Below are 6,491 nucleotides of genomic sequence, written 5' to 3' on the forward strand. Positions count from 1 at the left end.
GGGTCTTCATCGCAGTGCATGGGCTTTCTCTTGTTGTGACACGTGGGTTTTTAGCTACCCCAGAGCAGGTGGGATCTTAGTTCCCTAACCAGGGATCAGACCACTGTCCCCTGCATTGGAAGGTGGATTCTTAACCACTGGACCACCAGGGAAGTCCTGCATTTTGCTTTTAGTCTTTCCCATTGTCCTTCCTTCTTCCTTATACGAAGGCATGCTGGCTTATAGTCACTGGCAAGATGGTCACCAATTTGGGCTTCTCTGGTGGTCCAGTGGTTAAAAATCTGCCTGGCCAATGCAGGAGACATGGGTTCGATTCCTAGTCCAGGAATTAAGGTCCCACATGCTGCAGAGCAGCTAAGCCAGTGTACCACAACTACTGAGCTCACGCTCTAGACCCTGCAAGCGGCAACTACTTAAGCCTGAGCACCCTAGAGCCGGTGCTTCACAGAAGCCACGGCATGGGAAACCTGTGGACTGCAACGAAGAGGAGCCCCCCTCTTGCCACAACTAGAGAAAGCCCACTCACAGCATTGAAAACCCAAGCGTAGCCAAAAATAAATAACTAAATACACAATAAATAAATCTTGAAAAAAAGAGAAAATTCCAACTTAATGTAACATCTGAGGTGAATGAGCTGAGCTATCTTTTCATCAAAGAAAGGGGGGTAGGAGATGTGAGCAGATAGAGCATGTCAGTATGTCACAGAGAATTCAGAATCCAGTGAATGGTTTTGGCCGTCTTCTTAAATACTTGTTCCCAAATCAAATGAATGGATTTATTTCTCTTCCTTTCTGCAGCCCCACACACAGGAAGGTAGGGCACAGTGAGTGACAGATTGCCCCAAAATGCTCCGCAGGAGGGAGAGGCAAGGTGGCCAGCAAATCTACAAACTGCATGGGAATCTTAAGTGACTTAGAATTGATTAAACACTCAACCGTGACAGGAAATGTGGCCGATAAAGTCGTAAAGTAATCACAGTCATGAAAACCCCACATGTCTGGGCCCAGTTCTGCCCTGTGGTATCTGCTGTGCTGTTTTTATGAGCCTGGCCCAGAACACAGCCAAGCAGAGGCGAGAGCCGGAGGGCACCCCGCTCCCTGGGAAGCGAGGCGCAGACAAGGGCATCCGCATGTTTGTTTGGTTGAGCTGCGGTCTCACCATTGTCTGCCTTGTTACCAGTTATGACATGTGCCAGGGCAGGCTTTGCCCCTTCATTCCGCTGGCATTTGTTAAAACAACATTTACCAAGATCTGATCTGGATCTGTCTTTTGGTCTGCCTGTAACTTTCCACTTTAGGGGAGATGTAATGAGGAGTTTACAAGTCTTAATTTCACAGCTTTGTAAGAACAAGGATTTTAAAGCATAAACCCAGGAGAAATTTTTTAATTTATTGATTTAAAAAAAGATTTTATTTTTTGGCCATGCAGTGCAGCCTGTGGCATCTTAGAAATTGAACCCACACCTCTTGGGGTGGAAGCCTGGGTTCATAACCACTGGACCACCAGGGAAGTCCTTGCAAGAAATTTTTTGAAGAGGAAAGGAAGAGGGGAAAGTGAGTTTCTGTTCTTAACTACCTACCTCCTGGGCATTATGCCTCTGGGTCCTTGACATCCACTAAAGGGTGACAAGAGGAGGAGGAAAAAAATTATTGATTGATATTGCCTAACAGAGATATCCAGCCAAATTCAGGACAAGTATGGTCTATGCTAGGTGGTATGCCTGTCTCGTACAACAGGCCTAGCACATGGTAAGTCCTAAACTAGAATTTGTTGTATGAATAAATGTAAATGATTGTTTTTGAAGATGCAAAGAAATAAATGTTTCAAAAGCATTTTTCTTTGTTTCTGCACCTGAGCTGGCTAGGCCACAGGCCCAGAGTTAGGGCCGGCAGAAGGAAAGGTCTACAGAATTGACTGAGGTACTCTCTTCCATTTTGTGAGGGAGGCACTCATTTCGGTTTTGTGCAGGTTTCCAGGCTGCACCTGCTGGCATGATCCTGAGAGAGAGTGCTGTTCAAATGTTCTAAATATTGTGCTCCAGCTGCCTCACTCACCTCACTCCTAGTTCTCTCCCCGCCCCAACTTGGTCCATTTAGAACCAATAAAATACATCTTTTAAAAAATTATTTCCTCCTTGGGCTTGGTCCATTGACTCTGCTCTGAGCCCCAGGGGAGGTGTTTCAGGGAGTAGAACAGGGGCAGTTCCTACCTGGGAAACCAGTGACCACATAGACAAGAGCTATCAGGTAGACCTGGGTTTACTGAGCACTTACTCTGTACTTAGATAAGTCCATTAAATTCTGGAGCTTTCCTGCTTCCTCAATAAAATGCAGATAATACCAGCTTCACTGGCTATTGTGACCACTGGTAATAATACCCAAAAAGCGCTAAGTGCAGAGCCTGGCAAATTGTAGGTGCTCAATACATAGGACTTTTTGCTGTGTTATTATTATTGGCGATGCTGGCAATGCTGTCTGGCCAACTCTTTAGGTGAGTTAGAGATAGAGTTAGAGATAGTTAGAGCTCACATGTGGGCTTGTCAAAAAAAAATAAAATAAAATTCACAGCAGCTGTGCAGGAGGAGAGAGGCCACAAGTTTGAGCAGCCCAGGTAGAGCCCTATCTGTCAGGTGCTGTGCTGGGAGTTTTCCTGTATTTTCTTTAGTCCTGACAGAATTGACTATCCTCAGTCAATTCTGTACATTTGTGGACAAGAGACTTCTAAAAAATATTTATTTATTTGAGACTTTTTAGTACAAGTATGTCCCACACAACATTTGGGATATACTTATACTAGCAAAAACACCAATTAATTGTTTACTAAAATTCAAATGTAACAGGACATCCTGCATTTGAACTGGCACACTTCAGAGGGGAATCTTTAGTCCAGGGACTCTGAAATGCGGCCCACCTCTGGGTGTGCCTCTGGAATGCACGTCTGCACTGTGGCCTCAGGCTCAGCGCCCCGCCCTAAGAGCAGGTGAAGTTGTGAAGCTGTCTTTGATTCTTGTGGCCCCTGGCTCTCTCCTCCCTGCTCCTCTTTCCTGAAAGCTTCCCCTACTGCATGCAGAAACAGCGGGCATGGTAGGAATGTGCCTGACAGCTGGCCATGCAGATGGGAGAGCCAGGATGAAGAGAATAGGCTTAAAAATATGGAATAGTCAGCTGGCCCCCTGCACCTCAACCAGACTTCCTGGGAAATGCTAGCAGCTTTCTGGGCTCACCACAGTTCCCACCAGCCCTCTGTCTAGGGGCTCTGCTCTCTGCTGTGTGTTTCATAAGAGAACAAAATGAGAGAGGGCTCTTGTTGAGAACTTTTGCTTATGGAAGTGGAATTTTCTAAATATGCCCCAGGTTTCTTAATGGCATTGTGACATTCTGCATTGTGTTAATGGATAATCCTCAAAACATAAAGGGGGAGTGTTAAAATTATGACTGTCATACAGAAACAAAAATGAACACATGTTAGACTTTAACTCTTTAAGAAGGAAACTGGCCTTATGACCAGTTCAAGAAGTAATAAAAGCCACAGATTTATATGGGGTAAAGAAATGTTGAAATGAGTGAGCAAATGGACATAAAATTAGCTTCAGGGGTGTTATAAAGTGAGTTGTATCTCCCCAAATGTTTAAGTCCTAACCCTGAGGTACCTTGAACTGTGACTGTATTTGGAGATAAGGTCTTTAAAAAGGTAATCAAGTTAAAATGAGGTCATCAGAGTGCCTTAATCCAATATGACTGCTGTCCTTATAAGGAGAAGAAATTAGGACACAGACCCACATAGAAGGAGAGCCCTGAGCCAAGGGATTGGGGGCAGGAGGAGAAGGGGATGACAGAGGATGAGATGGCTGGATGGCATCACTGACTCGATGGACGTGAGTCTGAGTGAACTCCGGGAGTTGGTGATGGACGGGGAGGCCTGGCGTGCTGCGATTCATGGGGTCGCAAAGAGTCGGACACGACTGAGCGACTGATCTGATCTGATCTGAGCCAAAAGGAGAAGGTGGCCATTTACAAGTCAAGCAAGGACAGAGGCCTCAAAAGAAACCAACCCCAATGACACCTTGATCTAAGACTTCCAGCTTTCAGAACTGAGATAAATGTCCCTTGTGTCAGCCACCCAGTTTATGGTGCTTCGTTATCATAGCCCTAACTAATTCAGTGGGAAAGGCTCATTTGAACATAGATAATCAAGAATTAATTTACACCCCAGTTAGCTATTTATAATGTATAGAATTGTAAAATAGCTCTGTTAGAGTCAGATAATCTAGTCAGTTTAATAAGACATTTATGACTACAATCAGTAAACCACAGCTTGTGGGTCGAATCCAGTTCCACCACCTGTTTTTGTAAATAAAGCTTTATTGGCACGCAGACATATTTACTCCTTTCCCTTGTCTGTAGCTGCTTTGCCACCACAAGGCAGAGTTAAGTAGTTCTCATCCCCCAAATCTAAAATATTTACTATCACGTCTTTTACAGAAAAAATGTGTAGATCTTCCTCTAGACAGTGCATCGTTTTGCACTGAAGCACAGTTCCCCTACAGTTGGAATGCCCTTCAAGGTCATCCAGTCCAGTGGGGTTCCAGATTTTGAAATCTCATGTGTCAGTAAAATTTCCAAAAAATACATGAGGGGTGGTCACTGGTCTGCATTTTTTACTTCTGTCAAATATCAACTACTTCATAAAAGGAGACATTTTAGCTCCTTGATAAAAGACGATATTTTGAAGAGCATAATGCTTGAAAAACTTGCTACGTTCTCCATTCTTTTTTTTCTTTGAGGTTCTGTCAAAATTTTGCCACCAACCAGCTGCAGTTCATGGTCTGGATTGTGGAACCAATAATCTGGCCCAACCTTAGGCACTAACTTCTGGCTCTGTTGAGAAAGACCCTCTAGCCTCAGACCAGGAGTCCTGGACTTAATCCTGGTACCCAGGCTAATTTATGCCTTTTGGCAGGCAAGGAGGTCCTTGTATGCTTAATTGGTTAGCTGTGTCCAACTCTTTGTGAGCCTTTGGACTGCAGCCTGCCAGGTTCCTCTGTCCATGGGATTCTCCAGGCAAGAATATTCGAGTGGGTTGCCATTTTTCTCCTCCAGGGGATATTCCCCATCCAGGGATCAAACCTGCACACCCTGCGTCTCCTATGTTGCAGGCAGATTCTTTACCTACTGAGCCATCAGGGAAGCCCCCAAGGAGGTCCTTTTAGTTCCGTTCAGTTGCTCAGTTGTGTGCGACTCTTTGTGACCCCATGGACTGCAGAATGCCAGGCCTCCCTGTCCATCACCAACTCCCAGAGTTTACCTAAACTCATGTCCACTGAGTCGATGATGCCATCCAACTATCTCATCCTCTGTTGTTCCCTTCTCCTCCTGCCCTCAATCTTTCCCAGCATCAGGGTCTTTTCAAATGAGTCAGTTCTTTGCATCAGGTGGGGCCAAATTATTGGAGTTTCAGCTTCAACATCAGTCCTTCCAATGAACACCCAGGATTGATATCCTTTAGGATGGACTGGTTGGATCTCCTTGCAGTCCAAGGGACTCTCAAGAGTCTTCTCCAACACCACAGTTCAAAAGCATCAATTCTTCTGCTCTCACCTTTCTTTACAGTCCAACTCATATCCATACATGACTACTGGAAAAACCACAGCCTTGACTAGATGGACCTTTGTTGACAAAATAATGTCTCTGCTTTTTAATATGCTGTCAAAGTTGGTCATAACTTTCCTTCCAAGGAATAAGCATTTTTTAATTTCATGGCTGCAGTCACCATTTGCAGTGATTTTTGGAGCCCCCCAAAATAACGTCAGCCACTGTTTCCACTGTTTCCCCATCTATTTGCCATGAAGGGATGGGACCAGATGCTATGATCTTAGTTTTCTGAATATTGAGCTTAAAGCCAACTTTTTCACTCTCCTCTTTCACTTTCATCAAGAGGCTCTTTAGCTCTTCTTCACTTTCTGCCATAAGGGTGGTGTCATCTGCGTATCTGAGGTTATTGATATTTCTCCCAGCAATCTTCATTCTAGCTTGTGCTTCATCCAGTCCAAAATTTCTCATGATTTACTCTGCATATAAGATAAATAAGCAAGGTGACAATATACAGCTTTGACGTTCTCCTTTCCCTATTTGGAACCAGTCTGTTTTCCCATGTCCAGTTCTAACTGTTGCTTCCTGACCTGCATACAGATTTCTCAAGAGGCAGGTCAGGTGGTCTGGTATTCCCATCTCTTGAAGAATTTTCCACAGTTTATTGTGATCCACACAGTCAAAAGCTTTGGCATCGTCAATAAAGCAGAAATAGATGTTTTTCTGGAACTCTCTTGCTTTTTCGATGATCCAGCAATGTTGGCAATTTGATCTCTGGTTCCTCTGCCTTTCCTAAAACCAGCTTGAACACCTGGAAGTTCATGGTTCACATACTGTCAAGCCTGGCTTGGAGAATTTTGAGCATTACTTCGCTAGCGTGTGAGATGAGTGCAATTGTGCGGT

The sequence above is a fragment of the Bison bison genome, unplaced genomic scaffold (genome assembly GCF_000754665.1).
Source record: "Bison bison bison isolate TAMUID 2011002044 unplaced genomic scaffold, Bison_UMD1.0 scf7180017864384, whole genome shotgun sequence".
NCBI lineage: Eukaryota > Metazoa > Chordata > Mammalia > Artiodactyla > Bovidae > Bison > Bison bison.